Source organism: Tamandua tetradactyla, chromosome 2, assembly GCF_023851605.1.
Source record: "Tamandua tetradactyla isolate mTamTet1 chromosome 2, mTamTet1.pri, whole genome shotgun sequence".
Classification (NCBI taxonomy): Eukaryota; Metazoa; Chordata; class Mammalia; order Pilosa; family Myrmecophagidae; genus Tamandua; species Tamandua tetradactyla.
Window position 1 is genome coordinate 78,787,167 of NC_135328.1, and position 21,436 is coordinate 78,808,602.

General features: G+C 38.1%; 1 protein-coding gene across 1 annotated transcript in view; it reads right to left on the reverse strand.

Annotated features, from left to right (window-relative positions):
• Positions 1–21,436, reverse strand: part of ADAMTSL1 (ADAMTS like 1) — a 998,876-nt gene that overhangs the window by 562,042 nt on the left and 415,398 nt on the right. The gene's annotated exons all lie outside the window — the stretch shown is intronic.

The following is a 21,436-nucleotide window of genomic DNA, read 5'->3' on the forward strand; positions in this document are numbered from 1 at the left end:
TACCTTACTTTCATGCAGGCTTAGTCCAGCCCTCTCCCCCAACCTGTCTTTGCCATATCTTGCTCTATATCTATGTAAAAGTGTGGAAACATTTATCCTTTGAGGTTCACTGAACAATAGAAGGAAGTTATTTAAAATGCCAATGGATTTAGGGTTATTTTTGTGGAGTTGATGAATAAAGATTTTGCTGACTTGATTTTTAAAAGAATGAGAAAATGATCTAAAATGTTATTCAACTTAAGTTATTCAACTAAGTACTTATGAAATACTTATAAATCATTTGTTCAAGCACTATGCGAGGTACCATGAATAGTGAACATGATAGACCAATTCTCTGTACTTACAGAGATTAGAGTCTACTGGCTGACTCTGACAAATAAGCCAGCAGTGAAAATACAGTGTGGTAAGTGCTATCATGGAGGAAGTCAACGGACTACGGGGGGCATTTATGTGGAAGGTAGGACATGCACTTCAAAGGAAGTAATTTGGAATCTGCAACATGAAAGATGAATGGAAGTAAGGAAGGCAAAGAGTATGGGGGAGAGTGTTCCAGAGGTAAAAGAAACAGCAGAAGCCCAGATCAAATAAGGGGTATACAGCTTTCAGGGATGGAAAGTTGTTCAGTATGACTGGAACATAGAGCCCAAGAGAGGAATATTGAGAATGAAAGTGGGAAGATGAGCAAGGACCAGTTCACAATGAGCCTGCACTGGTGTGAATTTGTTATGTACCCCAGAAATTACTATTTTTTAACCCATTCTTGTGGGGGCAGACCTATTGTGGGTGAGACCTTTTGGTTTCTCTATTTCAATCGAGATGTAACTCAGCCCATTCAAGGTGGGCCTCAATACTTCACTGGAGTCCTTTGTGAAGAGGATAAAAAACAGCAAAAGCCCAGAGAAGCTAAGAGATGAAGCCCTGAGAAAAGCATCCAGAAGAGAGAGAGACCCATTGAGACCAATCCAGGAGAGAAGAACCAGCAGATGTCATCATGTGCCTTCCCATGTGACAGATGAACCCTGGATGCCAGTAGGCTTTCCTCTGAGAAGCAAACCAAAACATGTAAGGAATGCGGCTTTATCTAGAGGACAACTCAGAGATGCTAAAATGTTTGAAACAGGGACTGCAATGATCAAGTTTGCAGTTCAGACAGATCACCCTGGCTTCAGTGTTAGAACACAACCAAAACACAAAAACACAGCAGAATGGTTAGTAGACTAAAATAATCCATTTGAAAGGCAGTGGGGCTATGGTCTAAAGTAATGGGAGAACAGCAGTGGGGATGGAGAAAATGAAGGAATTTGAGGGGTAGGTATGATAGAGCTTGGTGAATAACTGAATTGAGTTATAGGAAACATAGGAGGAGGAATAGAGATTTAAAAGCAAGAGAAGATAATGAGTTAAGTTTGGGATGTGCTAAGTTTGGAGTTTATGTAGAACTATGAGAAACCTGGAAATATGTTTGGATTTGTAATTCAGGATAAATATCTAGGTTAAATACACAGATTCAAGAATCATAAGAACAGATAGTAATTGAAGCCATGATAAAACTGACCCAGGGAGAGTCTATACAGTAAGAAGAGGAGGTAGCTTAGGATGGAATTTGAGAAACTCTGGCATTCACACATAGGCAAAGAAAAAAGTACTTGCCAGCAAGATGAGGAGAAAACCATCAAAGAGATAGAAGGAACCAAGGAATTGGTGATGTTTGAAGTCTAAACTTTCCATTTACTTGTATATCCTCCAACATAATTGTGATGGTTAGGTTTATGTGACAACTTGGCTGAGTTATGGTGTCCAGTTGTTTGGGCAGGCAAGCACTGGCCTGGTTGTTACTCTGAGGATATTTCATGGACTTAAATAATTGGTAAGTCAATTGCATCTATGGCTGATTGCATCAACTGAGGAGATTGCTAGGAACAATGAGAGAAGTCTCATCCAATCAGTTGAAGGCTTTAAAAGGAGAAGTGATAATTTCAGCAGTCAGAAGAGAGAATTCTCACTTCTGCCAGCCAGCTTCTTCTGGGGAACTCAACAAAAACCTTCACGAGAGTTCCCAGCTTGAAATCTATCCTACAGAATTTGGACTTGCCTATCCCTGCAGTCGTGTGAGACAATTCTTACAAAAATCTCATAATATTTACAGATATCTCCTGTCATTTCTGTTTCTCTAGAAACCCTGACTAATATAGTTTAATCAATACATTTCCAGAAGGGAGTGACCAACAATGTGAAGAGAAAATAACATTACACTGAACTGCCCACTGGATTTATGAACAAGGAGGGCACTAGTGTCTTCATAAAGAGAATTTCAGTAACGTGGGTTGGGGAAAATTCTAGATTGCAGAGATTGATGACTGATAGGAATTTGATAAGTGTATACAGTCGGTAAGAACTACTCTCTAAAGATGTTTGCTAATGGAAGAGAGAGATGGGACAAAGATGGAGAAGAATGTCAGGTGGAGGGAGGGATGGCTTTTTAAAACAACGGGAGAATCTTGAGCACCTTTCAATGCTGGTGGGAAGGAACCAGCAGAGAAGAGATCAAAGATAGAAGACAAAGAGGATAATAAGTTATGTGAGGTCTCTGAGAAGGCAGGTATAGGATCCTGAGTGGAAACAGAAAGATGGGTACTAACAGGAGGGAGGACCACTGAGAGCTGGGAAGGAACCTAAGGTGAATGCAGCAAATCTGTAGGTTTGGTTGTGGGATACGAAGGGAGTTTCAAGGTTGATGGCTATTTTTTCCTGTGCTGAGAGTAAGGTGGATGAGTTAGGTCAGTGGTTTGAAGAGATCAGAAAAAGATAAAAAGTAATCACTATGGAACACCAGGGAGAGAAACACGACTTTGGAAGACTAAAAAATGAATAGGTAGGATTGAGGGACCTGTTGAGGTAGAAGACCATGCATTTATAGCGAAAGTAATCTGCAAGGTTATACAGTTTTCTCTACTGGTTCTCAGAAATCTGAAGAGTCCTTCTTCCCATATCCTTTTATCTTTATCCCACTCCCTAAACTGGCCCAGTCTTCCCCCACCCCATGCTTACCATAGCTTCTAAAACCCAGCCTAGGGGGAATCAAGAACTCCCTTTTGGCAAGGCAGTTTGGCCACTTTCCACAATTCATTAATATTGTAGCACTCCTACCATTCTTCATCATTATTTCTTCAACGGTTCTTTCTAAAGATAAAAGTCACAGCTGATCACCCAGAGGGAGATCATTCTTTCTACAAACTGCAGCATCAATGATTAGCAAAGCGCTAAAATATCTGCTAAACATCTTCAGTCAACAAAGCAAAGATTCTAAATTTTGGCTCATAGCACAGTACTTAAGAGTATGGCAGACACTATAATTTGCCTGCTTGGATCTAAATCTTGATTTTGCCATTTAATAACTGGGTGACCTTGGGTTAACTATACATCTTACTGTGTCTCAGTTTACTCACCTGTAAAATTAGGCTGCTAATAAAGGAAAAATAATGGGGATAATAACCTCCTGCAGTAATTCATACGAGTTAATTAAAACGATGTGCTTAGAATAGTGTCTAGCACACAATGAGGTTTATGTAAGTGATGGTGTTATCATTATAATTTCATTACTATAATTTCTTCTGCTTCTACACGTTCCCAACAAGATTCACATCTCTACAAACACAATCTGATATTTATGAATAGATGAAGACAGAAATCTAAACTCTAGTCCAACATTTGCATTGACTTGCATGTCTTTGGTCAAATCACTTTACCCATCTGTAAAAATAGATGTCAAGGTACACTAGAAATTTAAAATCCATGATATAACAAACTGAGTATCTCTTGAAGAATTTGATATAAACCACATGCTTCTGCTTTTATATACATCTCCGTGTAGACTGTCATCTTGATTGTACTGCTTTTCTCTCACAATTCTAGAGCAATTTTACTATGCATTGTTGTAGAAAATTGAAATATCTAAGTATCTATTTTGAGTGACTTCAAATATCCAGACAATATACATATTTTTACCTCTTCAGTTTAAATCTATTCACATCCAAGGCTGATTTTTTGTGTAGAAAAATTGGTGTCTATGGTAAAAAAAAGAATAATCTTTTGAGATTACGAGGAACCCTTAAAAGCCACTTAAAATTTTTTGCAGCCTATGTTATAGATAAAATAATACCATCCAAATCCAACTCTAGGCTCTTTCCTACGCCCAGCTATTTGGAAAACAGTCTTTAGATAGTTTATCAGAATTTATTTAAGTTCTATGGCATAAGTTTTGGCGTAAGGTTCAGGTATACTTCAGGATCCAGTAATTAAATTCCACATCATTGTGCTGCTGCGATACAATAAGATCTTAAGTCATTTGCTCATCTGCTGCAGAGACCTGTTTCAGAGCTCCTCACATTGGTCTGTCTGTTAAATAAAAATATAGAATAAACATTGTCTGAAGATCAGGGGACTAGAATTTTTCATTTCTCTACAGAAAAGAAAGAAAAACTTCTATCAATTACCTTCATCTCTTCAATTATCTTGTCCTGTGAAAGTCTAAAGGAACTAAAAAACAAACTATGGCAGCACCTTCAAATACTTTCAAAGGCTAGCAGCCCTAGCGCATATCTTCAATACCACCTCATATAGGTGTGGTATCAATAATTCAAAGTTCATTTTTGAAGTCTGGTTTTTGGAATACCAGGTCCTAAAATGGAAAAGCCATGTGGTAATTTAACAGGGATAGTGAATAGTAAGATAGTTTGGAATGGGGTCTTTTAAAGTGTGAGGTTCCTGAGGGCTTCTACAGGATCATTTGTCCTCAGAAAACTGGATTGCACTAAACAAACCTACAGCATACCTAAAACAGTATAGATTAAAGCATGCAGCAACCTCCATTATGAAGACTGGAAAACACTACTTCCCAATTTGGAACGAATCAATGGTCAGTAGGTTGTTAGCAATATAGAATCGGGGTAAAGTAAGTTCATTTCTGCTTAGGCTATTTTCACAGCACCACAGTAGTCTATCTCAACTCAGTAACTCTAGGGGTACGTTTGACATGAAAAACCATGGCCCCTTTTCCCATCAGAACTGAAGCCCCAAGGATAAGAAGGACATTTCTTTTTTATCCTAGGTCTGGCATTATCATTATACTAAAATGCCAACATATTTTCACAATGTATTTTACAACCATCAGGTTAATAAGGGATCTAAATTATCAGGAGCTTTTATTATATATATTATATATAAATAATTCTTTAGGAACTATAGATGGTTCTAGACATGATGATCTGTCTTGGCTAACAGAATAGAAAATATCCTGAATAAAGTATTGGAGAGAAGAGAACACTTAGCAGTGGTAGTTTTAAATAACAGGAGGGGCAAGTAAGATTATTCTATTTGAGTTTTTTTTTCAGCTCCAGTCTTGTGACCTAAATTGATAACAGACTCTATCTGGTGAAAGAGTATTCTGTCTACCATCTGACTTTGAAAGAAATGTTGAAATTTATTAGGTGAATTGGTCTATTTAGAGACTGTTTGTTAAATATTGAAATTAACAAACAAACAATATATTAAATGGTATGGTAAAAATAGATGACAATATTTTTTAAAAATCACATCTGAAGCCATTTTTTAAAACCCTGGCAACCAGATCCCTTGGTTGTTAGATATTTATGATGTAAATTTCCTGGCATTCTGTCCACTCATGCACAAATAATTACATTCCAAGGCAGGAGGGAGAAAGGAAAACAGGGAGAAAGAATGTATACTGTGCGCCCCTAGGTGTCAAATACAGTTGGGTGCCTCATGTACATAATCCCATTTAATTCCTCATATCCTTAGAGGTGAAGAAAGAGAGTTAGATGTTCCCTAAGCTCACCCAGTTCCTCAATGCCACAGACAGGAGTTTAAATTCATGCATGTCTAGTTTCTAAAGTAACGCTCTTTTCACTCGGCCAGCTGTCTCCTCACACAGTCACATGAACTCAGGTGATGAAATGGTAATCCAACAGGCCAGAGAAGACAATTTCTCTAGTTTGACCTTCCTATGGTCAATAACTGTAGAGCCTCTAATTTAAAATAACTTGCAACTGTGTAATCTTCACCAAACTCCATTTAGGCTATTACCTGTATTGCAGCAAATACTCTTTTGAAAAAAAAAGAAAGATTGGTCAGGCACTGACATTAAAGATAGCAAGAGAGAACAAAACACAAAATATGTATGGGCTAACATGGGGTATGTAGTTAAGTTTTTGCTGTCACTTATTTTTGGAGAACTTCCAAATCAATGTCTCTATTTACTAGTAACATGTTCACCCCTAAATATAAAATCATGAAAATTTTATAAAATCCCACCCTTCCCAAATATTACATCTATGTAGTGTAGTGAGATCTATGCAAGTCTATGGGCTAGACAAGGTGCAATCAAGTATATACAAGAACAGTGAGGAGTATGCCTTTTGTAGTTATATAATATATTGACTTTGAGCTTTTGCTAGAGGAATTGTTCCTTGCCTCCAGCTCCTGAATTTACTGCAGCTGCCAAACACTTCCAAAACCTCTCAGACTCAATCCCAGGACTGGAGAAATTCCACAGCCCTGGGAGATCAAGTTTCGCATCAATATTTTGGTGGGCTCCTTGCCAATGCCTTATCAAGGAAAAATATAATTATAGGCGAGACTGCAGCAAGCTGATTCTACAATATTCTCCCCTCCTGTCTCAGCTGCTAAAATATAATATAATAAAAGTGATATAAGATACCACATCTGCCCTTTCAGTAATTCCATTTTCATTTTAGTTCCATTGCTGGACTGAGGAAGAATCCAAGACATGCCAGAGCTACTGATGCTCAACTCCTAAAACTCTAGAGCATCTGATTTAGGAAAGTTACAGCTTCCACTAGAATTCATGGTAGGAGAGAAAGATGGTAGTGATGTGGAAAATTTCAGGTCTTGTGGCAAATAGGGCTGCCTGGGATTTCTTTCTAAGACCACTTTAACTCAACTTGAATAACAGATAGAATTAGTATACGTACTTTAATAATTCATTCATTTCATTTAGAAGATTCTAGGGGTTTATTCTCTATTACCATGTGTAGTATATTGTAACACCAAGGCATGACTCAGCACTAAACCCACTGTATGTTCAGATTGGGATATACTAAGCTTTCACCGTATGGTATATCCCATAGCGAGGCACAATTTTATCTGCGGTATCTTAGAAACCAGAAGCCAATGCAATAGGGTTTATGATACTTATATAAAGTTATTATTTTAAAACACAGATCAAAACAAAGATATTCTATGGCTCCTCATTAGTTATAGACCCAAGTCCAAACACCTTAGAATAGCATCAAAGACTGCCCATCATTTGGTCTCATCTCAGCATACCTCCTTAGCTTTATCTTCTCCTACTTCTCTCCATGCACATTTTGTTCTTTCTAACCAAATTCCTCATTGTTACTCCCCTCCAAATAATTCCTGTATTTCATACATTTGTCCCCTTATCATGTTTTTCCCTTTATTCAGGATGCACCTCTCCTTCTTTCTCTGTCTGCAATCCCCGTTTATCAAACCCTAAATGAACTCTACTCTGACTGTGCTAGCCTGTGTTCAGGAAAAAGAAATTATTTCTGCCTCATGTTCTCTTGGAACTCAGTCTTGTGAGTTCCCGTTTTTCCCCTATCCTGAGCTATCCTGAGCAACTCGGGAGCAAGGCCATGCCTGTCCATCTCTGTGTGCTGGGCATCTAGCATAGTCCCTGGTATGCAGTTGGTGCCCATCAACTATTTGTTCATCAGTGATTTTATGAATTTGCTCCTATGAAGAACAGACATTTCTTAAAATATAGTCCCTAACAATCTGCCTGTTGTATTTCTTTAGTGGGGTTTCCCTTGTCTGTAGAGTTAGTGGGTTTTGGATTAGGTCAGAAGAGTTCAGATTCCAGTCTTCACCACTTTCTACTATGTGAACTTTATATAAAACAGAAATAATAGTTGCCTTGCAGGAATACTGTAGGGATAAAATACCTAATACCCACTTGGTTATTAGCAAAGGCACTTACAACACCAGGACGCCAGCACCCACATGGAAAGCAGGACCCAGCGGGTATGAGATGAGAGACATTGGCTGTCACTGGTGAAAGGAAGGAAGGCTACCAGTGGGGTGTGGGATGCTAACTAGGAGCGGACCTCAGTTGTGGAACTGTAGGGTGACTGTGACCGTCTGGCCAGGAACAGCTGAGTGGGTGCGGGACAGTCAGGGCTCTGGGGAGAAGAGGAAGGGGTAGGAGGATGCCTGAGAGTTTGCCATCAGATTCCTAACATCTGGTGCTACAGAAAGCAACAGTCGACATTTATTATGGACTAAATGTACCAGGAGCTTTACCAACCTTGGTCCTCAAAACTATCCTATAAGGCAGGAATGATTAGCATCTTACAGAACGAACACTGAGGCTCATAGAAGTTACATAACTTGGTCAATATGCTGTGAAGCCTGAATTCAAACTGAGAAGCCATGCTCCTGGCACCAGACCAGACTGCCTCTTAAAGCTTATGAGGCAACCAACTGCTTCAGCTGCAAATATTTATTTCTATTAACTGATCAAATAAGCTATTTCTGGGCTAGGTTTTCACACTTAAAAAGGAGATTGCATATATATTATGTCATTTCCACATGTGAGGAAGGTCAGGCCAGTTTAATTAACCTTATCATACAGATGAAAAAACAGAACTCAGTAATTAAGTACCTAAGAATTACATACTGCAGGTACATAAATTCACTAAAACACATATTTCTATATTGACATCACTAAATTATAAACTCCAAGAAGTTATGGTCTGGACCTGTTCTGCTCTCAATTGTATACTCACTGCCCAGTGCCAGCAAAGAACAGTTGCCGAATGAATGAGGGTAAATATAAATGTGGAGTGTTCTAACATTATCTGAGTCTAGAACAATTCAAATTCTACATTGTTGCTCATCTTGTCTCTCTACCCCTAAATTGGAGGGTACAATAAAACACTGAAATCATCTTAAATATCTTTAAACTTCTACTATCTAATGCCAAGCAAAATATATTTGTCAAATGAATGAATGAATAAGAAGCTAAATTCATTAGATTGGTAGGCAAGTTACATTTCTCCCTAATTTATTTTCCTATTAGACTGGCTTTGAGTCACTGAAACAAAAACATACCTCTTTTCCCTAATATTTTTATCTTAGGGTTGGGACCATCTACAATCATTATATCATTAGCCAAAAAGCACTCATATAAACCAATAATAAACCATTTCCCTAACAAAACAAACACTAAAGTACTGAAGCAAGAACTGGAAGCCTGAAGTGTAACTGTTGTTTGTCTGTGACTCACTCTGTGACTTTGGAAACCTGTCCCTGTTTGTCTGTCCTTTAGTGTCTGCATCTAAAAAGTGGGAAGAAAATCTCTGGCATGTAGTTACCTTCCATAGGTAAGGGGAAGAAATGCTTATATGGATTGATTGACTTCATTTCTGAAGGAGAAAGAGCCCCAATTCCCTTGCTGTGAGTTGGAGGGTAGGTGTTTGAGTACTGCAAATGAGAAGAGAAAGAACACCCATGGGGCCTGTCATTAACAGGTCTCTTCAGTTTGTTCTTTTGGAATAGGTCATTTGGGTCAAGAATAATAAAATCACACTATGACATCATCTCAAAACACCCATGGATCTAATTCCATTTACATTTCAGTTGATTTCATAAAATGCAATATCAGAAGAGCAAAGGCTTTTGTACAGTCAATTATTACAGAAACAGAAGTGTCGCTGCTATTTAGAAAGAAGCTGCGTGCAATTAAAAGTGACCTACAGTGAAACTCAATAAAAGTGGAGGGCCAATAAATTGAAATTATCAGCTTTTGCTAAATTTTTGTCTACGCCAAACCAAATAGCCATTTCTTGTATGCTAAGCAGATCTGAAATATATAATTTTCTTGGCACGTTTTCCCCCTTTGTATTGGGAAATACAAATAGGGCTTTTGAAAAAATATTTAACTGATCTCAATTTTTTGTTCAAGGTTGTTCTTGCATTTAAATTCAACTGCAAGCAACAGGTCATATTTCAGTTAAGTAATGGCAGGTAGCACTTTATTAAACGCATTCTTACATAAAAGTTCCACATTAGGAAAAACAAACTACTGGAAATAATAAAATACTCTGAAGAGGTCAAGAACAGGGAAAGTGGAACTCTGATATGCAAACCAGCCTCAGTAGCCTGTATCCATTTACCAAGGTGAAAAGTGGGGCCAAGAGATGAGTGGAACTACCCAGGGGCAATGTGTGAAAATCTATTACTCAGGAGGAACTTGCTAACACTGTAATGCTTCTAAATCAGTTTTTTCTTAATATTTAAGATGCTTGATTTATAGTAAATGTCAAGCATATAATAAAATATATTAGCATTAGGAAAATTCAAAGTCCCTGCAACCCGCATTTTTTTTCTTAATTATCTTACGATGAGCGTCAAGCAATTGCTTCTCTTCCTTTTTTTTTAATTTAGGTAAAATTTACTAATAAGAGAATACACAGGTCTTAAATTATATATTTGATGGGTTTTGATAAAAGTACACACTCATAACCACCACCACAATCAGAATATAAAACATTTCCATCACCCCAGAAAGTTCCCCTGTACCTATTTCCAAATAAACCTTCTCCAATCAGAGGTAAATGCTATTCTGATATCTGACACTGAGGACAAGTTTTTATATTCTTGCACATCATATATATATATAGGAAAATATACAGCACATACTAGTTTGTGTCACTTCTTTTACTCAACGTGTTTCTGAGATTCATTCGTGTTAATGTGTGCAACAGTATTTCACTATTTTAACAGTAGTAGTAGTAGTAGTCTTTCACGGCATGACTATACAAGTTTGTATATCCATTCTCCTGTCGGCACATTTGGGTCAGCTCCAACATCAGGCTAGCTTGACTATCTATGGTATGAACAGTCCTGTTCATGTCTTTTTCATGGTATTATGTTTTCATTTGTCTTGGGTAAACAGAATTGCTAGGTCAAAGGTTAGCTATGTGTTTGACTTGATAAGAAACTTTGAAAATGTTTCCCCAAGTGGTTGTATCCTTTCACACACCCATCATCAAAGGGTAAGGACAAGGATTCTGGTTCCTCGGCATCCTTGCCAACTCTTGGTGTGGTCAGTCTTTTTAAGCTTATCCATCCCAGTGAGTGTATATCTAATTGTGAGTTTAATTTGCACTACAGTTCTGGTAAGAAGTCAATTGTCATTTTAATTGTTCTCCTGTGCAAAAGGGACAGACACCAATCTCAATAAAAGGAGCTTTCTTCTTTCAAGGTCAAATTGCTTAAAGTTTCTACAATTTCTTTTTATTTCTTTCCAGTATCTTCAAGTATGTGAATTTTTTTAATTGTTGAGAATTTCCTTTTTTTCTGTGGAACATTCAGTCATTGCTAGAACTGGGAACTTTCCAGTCTTAGTTTTTAAATTTGATAAATATTATTACTGTAATTCATAATAATAATATTATTGATATTAGTAGGGTCATTAATCACAATTATTTTATAGTTGATTAAATCCATTCCAAAGATCAGTACACTGAGGCCACATAGAATAAATAACAAATATAAATATAACTGAAAGGGAAATTCTAAATGATTAAGAACAGATGAGCTTAAATTTCAGCTTTATCATTATTAGCAGTGTAACACAAGACGCATTATGTATATACTCTGATGTTATTTCTTTATCTTTAATGTAATGTGCTGGTAATAAATTTATGGACACAGACACTAAATAAAATTATATCTGTGAAATCACTCAGTGTAGAGCTTGGCAGAAAGTATCCTCTAAATAAAAGTTGGCTAAAACTGAATTAATTTTAAAAGTCATGGCCTAAATACAAATTATTAAAAAAAAAACAAGACAATTTTCAACTAATGGGAAGGTGCTGTCTAGAGGAAATATCATAATTTCTAGAGGAGATTTTCAGATGACGTACACTGCTGGGAGATTCTGATATGCCACTGTAAGGAACAGGCATCATCCTTCTCTCCCTTTCTCAGAACCCACTGGTTCAGATAAATTTAGGAATTTATAACAGGCTGCTGAAATCGTTTTTTAATAAACAATTCTTATAAATCCATGTTTCTCAAACTTTATTGTGATCATGATCATCTAGATGGCTTGTTTAAGCATAGACAACATGTTGGGCTTCACCCCAGAGTTTTTTATTTAGTAGGTCTTTAGGCAGGGCCCAAGAATTTGCATTTCTAACAAGTCTCCAGGTAATACAGGTGCTGCTGGTCCATAACGGACCATACTTTGAGAACCACTGAGACTGACAGAAAGGAAACTGGTGTACACATTCATAAGACATAGCCTGGGCCAAAATGTAAAACGCAGTAGTTGGTATGGATGAACTCTGACCTAGTTTGGCAATGATAATGTTGAAGAACACAAAGTGAACTCACTAATGCAAACCAGTATAACATAAAAATAGTAACCTTCACCACATTACTTAACTACATGCTTTGTATTGTGAGATGTGCTTTACATTGATCATCTTATCTGTATTTCACAACTATGAGGTAGATATCATCATGTCCATTTTACACAGAAGGAAATGGAAGCTCACAGAGGCTAAATAATACATCAAATGTTCAGTGGGGTTAGTGGCAGAACTAACTATGCTGTACTGTGGTAGGCGGCACAGAAAACAAAAGAGTTCTACTCATTCCTTCAGAAGCTGACTGAATCCAGTTCTCTAGGCACTGGAATGTAGAGAAAATTCAGACCTAGCTTTTGTTCTCAAGGAATTTACCTTCTAACAGGGGAAAATGGCAAGTCTCAATGATTGCAGAACTTGTACCAAGAGTTTTGATGAATTGCCATCCTGCAAAGAAGTGCTTCATCCAACCTGGGACAAGGGTATCAGGGAGGGTTCTTGGGAGGTGACCAGGCTGGGGCTGAAGGATCAGCAGTAACGAGTCTGGTAAACAAGTGGCTACAGGCCTTCTAACCGGCTTTATGCCAAACCCTGACTACACACAAAAATACCTAGCAGCTTTTTCAGAATGCAGATACCTGGGCTTCACTGGGCCATTTGAATCAGAATCTCTAAGGGTATAACAAAGATATTAGTATTTTTTTAATGTCCCCAAGTGATTCTAGTGTGTATGCTATGCAGAGAATCATCACTTTAATTAATTGTTAAAATAGTTTAAAATGCTGATATGAAACTTATCTGTAATAAATTAATAGCATTTCCTAAATTTCCCTGATGACTAGATTCACAACAGCATTTGGGGAAAAAACCCAGCACCTGAGGGTCCCTTCCCTGAAAAATTGTTTCAGGAGATCAGGTAACAAGATAAATGGTTCTCAAAGCCTTGTCCACTGACCCAACGTTGCTGAGGAACTTCGTAAAAAATGCACATTCTCAGGCCCTAATCCAGATTTACTGAATCAGAAATTCTAGGGGGGGTAGTCAGGCAATTTATGTTTTAAAAAGTCCCATGTGGCTGGAATTTCTGCCAAAATTTGAGAACCACTGGTTAGAGAGCAAGGTCAGGTCAAAGTCATGGGTCCAATCTACATAAAACAAAAAGCTTTACTAAATCCATTGTTACTGATCATACTTTTAATCTGGACCTTTGGTCAAAGGCAGCAAAGAACAAATTGGTGCCCCTTTTTACTAGTCCAGAGGAGAGACATGCATGCTTTGGTGGGTGGTGGGCCTTCTAGCACACTGTTCATATATTAATATCATTAAAAACACTCATTCCACTGGAGGTTAAGCTATTAGAGTGACTACCATAAAAACATCAATCATCCTTGCAGAAGGTTATATGTGGTGCAATTTCAAAGAACTTCAAGACATTGGGAGAGGCTGAGGTTGGGGGCAGACAAGAGTCAACAGGCTTGATTCCTGTTTTCAGACCGAAGGTAGAGAAATTGGGTTCCCACATTGCACATTTGCAGGCCTTGCACAGAAGCTTTGTGTTGCTCCAGGAATGTTTAAAGTACCCAGTGGGGACATCTTGGCATGGCATTTGCTTATCCATTTGGCTGCCTCAGATGAAATGATGTGCATGCTGCAAGCCACTGGCAGGCAAGAGCAGGAATTCAGGTTCAAGTCCCAGGCCAGTACACAAGGCTACCACTTTGAAGTCATTTCCTGTAACTCCTGCTTTCACTTTAATTGTTCTCCCCTTTAAATCCTCTGGCATGCAATGATGTGGCATTTTAATGCATGTCCAGCAGAGAATATAAAATCAGCTAAGAGACTTATGCTCAAGCAAATATCAGGGTGAGCACTATTGAGCTTTTAGGCACATCATGCGGTTTTAATTTTGACCACAGGAAGTCATCATCAATCGTGCCCTCTGCAGGCTAACTGGTCAACCCCCCATGGAACCACCTCACAGGATAATGTCCAAATTCTTTAATGCATCCTTCAAGTGCCTTTAAATGAGGCCTAATCTGTATCAACAGCCTCATCTTCACCACTTCTCCTTATTTACAATAAATTATTTTCTATTACCTGAACCTTCTACCAGAATGTATACTTCATGGGAGCAAGGACTTTATATTAATTGCTGCTTTATCCCCAGTGCCCAGAACAATTATTGGCATATAATAGGCATTTGATAAATATCTATTGAATGAATAAGATAATTCTCTGTGCCTTTCCATATTCTGTTCTGTCCCTTGGATGTACTTGGCTCACTTACCCTGTAGGCAAATGGCTACTCAGCCTTGGCATGGCAGCTCTAGCCCACTGTAGGTAGAGAAGAACTATTAGAGTTACAGTCCTTATAACCCTGTATTTTAAGTGTTTGCATTTCAACCTTCCCCACTGGTCAAGACTAAGACTGAGTCCTCTGAGTCAATCTGGTATCTTCAGGGCTTACTGGCTCAAGCTCAGGAAACATTTACTGAGTGAATCTATGAATGATTCCTGTATGGGATCTCATCAGAATTCTACTATAATAGAAGACTTCTGGCCAATTCTTAATTGGCCACTGTGTTCAACACTGTGTTCAACAGTTCACTGTGTGAACTGGGGAAATAGAAAAAGTATCCTTGAACACTGAACAGATATCATGGGAAGGTCTGAAATGAGGGGAAACTCAGGGGCTACCATTTTGAAAGCATCTACTATGTCTAGGCACTCCAACAGCTACGAGTTACTTCATGTAATTTGCTTTTCTGAAGTGGTAAACATAATGACCTGTGCTAGATGATTCCACTAGCTCCAAAAGGAGAAGAGAAGAAAACCTACCATTCTGGAGGATTATATAAATATATATTTTCACAGAGAAACAGTTTTCTGCATCTTATAAAAAGAATTTATAGTAAAACCACTAATTTAGAGTTATGAGAAAATCATTTTGAATTGATACAAATATGAATTATGAAATATTCCTAAAATCCATACAGTAACAGAGATAGGACTGATTTTCAGAATGAAACTATTCATTAGGCAAAAAAAAAAAAACAAAAAACCAAAGGAAAACAGATTTATAATTAGCATACTAAAGGATAGTATTCAAAAAAAGAGAATCAGGCCCCTTACCAAGCTTGTCTACATTAATGGTGCCGTTATGTATTTGGAAGCAGTCTTTCACGTACATAGCAATCTGCTTGCATTTTTTAAAGATTGTGAGTTTATTGAGAAAGTCCTTTGCTTCTACTGTCAGTACAAGATTTGAGCCTGTACTCTTTAGGAAAGATTACTGATTCCACATTTCAGTTGAGGTTTTGCTATTTTAATATATGGCAAACACACCCTGGGCATAGTACAGGGGAAATAAAATAGACATTTCTCAGTATCAAGGAACACACAGGTTTTTTTTTGTTTTTTTTTTAAAAAAAAAGAACAGCACTTTCCAACTCTGCCTTGAGGCCCCTAAGGGCCTGTGGGGGTAGCGATGGGGGATGCGTGCTAAGCGACCGACCTCCTCCTCCCCATGGTCACTTCAAAGAGCCCAGGTTCATGTTGCTTTACAAACAATTGGGTTCCACATGAGAATGAGTTTGAACACAGTGTTCTGTAATAGGAAAAAAAAAAGTTAGAAAGCCACTCTTTACAACAGTGACAGACACATAGAAGACATCTAGACAGGAAAATTAAAATATTAAACTGACACATAAATAGACCCTGAACGATTTACATCCCCCACAGGCCAAGGTTAAGTGCACTTTATTGGTGAGGAGCAATGTAACTGTCTAAACGGGTAGAGAGTTGTGGGAAGAGAGCTGGCACCTCCCACCCATCTACCCGAAAAGGGCTCTCAGAGGAAGGAAGAACTGAGAGGATGTTGGCGGAAAGGAAGACAGCTTAGCGGGGTGCGGGAGAGGAAAGAGGTGATTCCACGCCCAGGTCAAAATTTCAAATGGATGCCATGATTATTAAAAAGTAAAAATCATGCTGCTAGATCCATTAATCATCATAAAAAGTCACAGCTCTCAGTAGACAGGATTGTTCTTTATTCCCTTAAAGTTTCAGCAGGGTCAGCTATTTCACACTCTCATGACTGCGCTTTTACAGCTCTCTCCCTCTCCTGATCGGTGTTGGTCACCTCTTTCCCTTAAAATACCCATGCTTCCTCAGCGGGATGTGTCAGCCACTCTCTCCAGAGGGGCTTAAACACAAACCTACTCGCTGTTAGTCAAGGGGGCAGCCAAGTTGCAAGGACTGTATCCACCACCATTTTGTATTGCTGCGACACAAAACAATGGTCCCACGCCCCCATCCTTCTCACTGGAGGGCTTTGCAAACTGCAGAAGCCTTGGGTGAGTTTTGGAAGGAAGGAAGACCTTTATCATGCTCTACTCAGAGCTGGTGGAACAGAGAGGGTATCCCTGCTGGGAGGAGTAAAAGTTTGGAGAAAGTTCCCAGGCTAAGCATTCCTACTTGAGTTGAGAAAACTTGGCAAGGATTTCAAAACCAGAACTGATTACAGCTATATATCTCCCTTTTTTTTTGCCTTTTTTAAAAACTTTTCTACATACAATTTCCTTGGTGACATCCTGGTTCCCTTAAATGTCAAGCCTAGTCATCAGTATCTATTTCATTATATTCCTTTACTAAGTGCCCCTGGCTAGATGCTTTTCATATTCTTTCTAATGTTTTATAATATTTGGTGAGTGGTAGAAGACAAAAGTGTGAGTTCCTGTGTATCCTTCCTTATAAAATCATTCTTATTCATTAGCCTTTCTTACATGAGAATGATTTTCATATAACTTCTTGCCCAAGACATCTCCTTAACTTGGATCTATCTCCTTAACATATACTCTATCACAAAAGGGAGAACTCAAATTTTAAAATTTTGGTGAGATTTTAAATTTAAAATTAATTTTCATGTTTCAATAAGCATTTTCTCATCATAAATCTTCTAATTAGAGAATTTAGAAGGTGGTTCTAAATATAAGCCACCATTAAATTTTAGTAAGAAATTGATACAGAGGCATTGAAAGACCATATGAGTAAATAGTTATTAGATTGTTTTATCTATATGCATTTAACTTTTATCAGTCCCAAGCAAGGAAAGGGGTTTAAAATCATATTAAAATCAACCAGCATATCTTTATTGAGTACCTGATAAATGCCAAACAATCCATTTAGCACCAAAGTGTTAACAGTTCGGGCCCTCAAATATTTTACAGTTTTGTTGCGGAGGCAGACCCTAAACACATGGAAAACAGAAATATTTCCTACATTTATATGTCTAAATAGGAAATCCATATAATTAAGGGCTAAGTGGTATAGAATGGCTTTCATCTTTTTTCTACTCCATCACACTTTAGGAATATGAAATGTTTTTATCAGGAACAATGACCATGTTTCTAGACAGTAAAGCCTGGATGAGATGGGATGGGGTAAAATTGCGTAGGGAATTTCCTCTATCTCTAAGGTAGGTTATGATTTGAAAAAGCTGATCTTTTAACCCCCACCAGCAGCGTAAACTTCCTCTGCCTTTTCCCAGGCTCTACCCATTCCCCCCTCTACCTTCACCCCACACCATCCATGCAGAATTGCTGGGACTGGCAAAGTACAACTGGGACTGAGAGAGAGAAGAGGACACAGAATTTCTGACCTTTTGACAAGCGTTAATGAAATGGGGCTTCAGCTGAACCTATAAAGATGGTAGGGCTTTAAATTTTAGGGAAATCAATACAATCTTCAGTTGATACAATCTGAGACCTCTATGATCAAGTTCACTGGATTTGCCAATAGCATAGAACAAGAAACATTTTCAGAAATGAGGAATTTGCCAATAGCATAGAACAAGAAACTTTTTCAGAAATGTGGAATATGAAGTGTTCAAGTTTGTTAGCTGCTGGAATGCGATATATCAGAAACAGTCAGCTTTTAAGTTGCACGTTTACAGCTCTAAGGTCTTGAAAATGTCCCACTTAAAGTAAGTCTATAAAAATGTCCAAATTAAGGCACCAACAAGAGGTTACCTTCACTCAAGAAAGGCCAATGAAGTTCAGGGTTTACTCTGAACAGGAAGGACATGTAGTGAACATGGTGACATCTGCTAGCTTTCTCTCTAGGCCTGATGTCTCAGGAAGCTCCCCCAAGGGCGTTTTCCTTCTTCATCTCTGAAGGTCTCTGGCTGTGTGGGCTCTCTCCAAAATGTTTCCTCTTTTAAAGGATTCCAGTAAATTAATCAAGACCCACCTGGAATGGGTGGCATCTCATCTCCCTCTAATCAAAGATTAATACCACAATTGGGTGTGTCCCATCTTTGTGGAGATAATCTCATCAAGTTTCTAACCTACAGTACCAGATAGGGATTAAAAAAACAGCTGCCTCCACAAAATGGATCAGGATTAAAGTATGTCTTTTCTAGGGCACATAATCCCTTCAAGCTGGCACATGAAGCGATTAAAATTTAAGTATTTTTATTTTCATAAAAATTAACACATACATGCATTTAAAAAGACAAAGTACTCAGACATTTATAACCCAAAACAGGAAACGTTAGCACACATTTTCTCTTCACTAAAACCCCACCCCATAAGGCAACCACGATCTTTTAGCAATTTCTTTTATTTGTTCCATTTTTCTTAAATAAATGCATGTTGCAATCTTTTGGCTTATCAACTTAAAATAATATATATTTGCTTCTGATAGGGTTGAGGGTTTTAGCTCTTTTCCCCTTTTAATCCTTCTAATAATCTAATCAATTTTAAGATGCATTGTTTTTATATATTTTAACATCTCTGAAATTGATTTACACTTTATAATTAACAGAATGTCATACTTTTTTTCTTTTTTATCTGTATATAAAGTAAAGATACATCTTACAATAGAGGTATGTTGGATTGATGAAACAGTTTTGATTACATTTATAAACTATATTAAGTGATTCATTATTATGAGGATGTAAATATTTATATAGAGCCCAACAGTAGTGATTTGATTACATTTATTACATTTTTCTTCCATGACTTTTCCCCTCCACTAAAATAATTGCCTAATTTGTTTGGTTTTTTTTTTGGAACCTACAGCTAAATTTTTCCAAACATTTGTAAAATGCCTCTCAATGTAACTTTGCACATGGTCTATATTATCAGAAAATCATTCATAGCTCTTGTAAACTTTCTTCTGGAGGCCTCCTCCAATTCCTATCCCAGGCTGGGGTGGGTATTCCAAGCCTGTTACTGAGCTGTCATCCTGGGACTTCCCTTTACCTTCATCTTAGAAAATTCCTTCATGTTGCTCCTGTCCTGAACTACCTGCCCACTGGATCCCAGGTTTTCTTCTGATCTCTGGTTTTCGTGGCATACATCCACCAACATCTTCCTTAGAAATTGTTTTTGCTTTGAATTTTGAAAACCTTATTCCAATATCTAGTTTCGAATGCTGCTATTGAGAAACCTGATGTAATTCTTATTCCCAATCCTTTGGAAGTTACTTGTTTTTGTTCTCTGAGGTACTTTAGGATTGTTCTGATTTCCTTGGTACTTTGAACATTCAGCAGATGGTGTGCTTTAGAATCGGTCTTTCCTTCATTTCACAGGCTCCAGATTTCTGTAGCTTTCCCCTTCTGACTGGCCTGGCTCTGAGTTCCCCAGACCTGCATTTGCAGCTTCCAGTAATCTTGTGAGTTTTGGGGATACTCACACTCAAGCTCTGCTCCATCACCTCGGCTCAGCAGCCACTTTTGCTTAGCAGCTGATTTCGAAGTGAGTTGAAAAATGAGTGTGTACCCTTGTCCCACAGAGTGTCTTCCAAGAGAGAACACAGAGTAGGAATTAAGTCGGTTCCTTGTGCTCTGCCCCTGAGCTCACTCTTCCCGCCTGTGATGGTCAGCACTCCTGAGTTCTGGCCTAAGCAATAACAATGACTATTAATTAATATCTTTATCTACTCAGCCCCATGAACCCCCATTCCAACATATGACTATCGTTGTTTTATGGCATTCTTTTAAAACCCAACCTAACGTTAACGATACATTTCACTACTTAATAAGTCATTTTCTCCACCTATGGAGAAGATGCAGATAGACAGGGAGGGGGAACGGCTCGCACGTGTACACTGAGAGACTACATCAAAGGGCAAGAATACTGTGGTGGCTGAGAGCTGAGACTTCCTGGATCTGAATTCCGGCTCCCACATTACTAGCAGGGGAACTTGTAAAATTTACTTAACCCCTCCAAGCTTGCATTTCCTCAACTGTAAAATGGTGATAGTACTAGTATATATTTCATGCAGCAATTGTGAAGATTAAATAAGTATATAAGGTGCTTAATGGAAATGGCAGCGATTACTATTGTCCTTGTCTGCCCCTTACTAATTCTGAGATTTTGAGCAAATTACTTATTCTAAGCCTTGTTGGCTATTTTTATTTTACTTTATTTCATTTATTTTCCATCTGGAAAATGAAAATACTAATAATACTTGCTTCCCTGGGCCATTTGGAGGAATAAGCAGCTAAGTGAACATCTGTATACAGTAAGCACATAATAAAAGTTATCTAGCACACATACATAATCACATATACACACTCCTCTTTAGTCAGACATTTTGAGCTGACCAGTCCAGGCCAGAGATTGTACCTGAATCAAAATTCAGCGCTTGTGACCCTTCATTACTGCTACCGGATTCAAAGCAGCTCCTACCCCTTTTTATTTTTGTATGAGAATGCTTTTTGTCATCTGATTTTGTTTTCTGAAACCCCTTCCAGTTAAAAAAGAACAGTCTGCTTTTCTCTAAGACTCTCGGGCCATGCTCTTCTCTTTTTATATCGCGCTGGTCTCTGGCACTTTTGGCATTTGCTCTCTCCTTCTCTGCATGTAGGTAATTGCCTTTCTCCATGCCCTTCCCTAAATTCTAGCCTCTCAGGATTTCACTTTTTACTCATTTCAGTTGCTAAATCCTTGCTCTTCAATCCCATGAGAACATATCCTAGCCCGAAGAACTCGCCT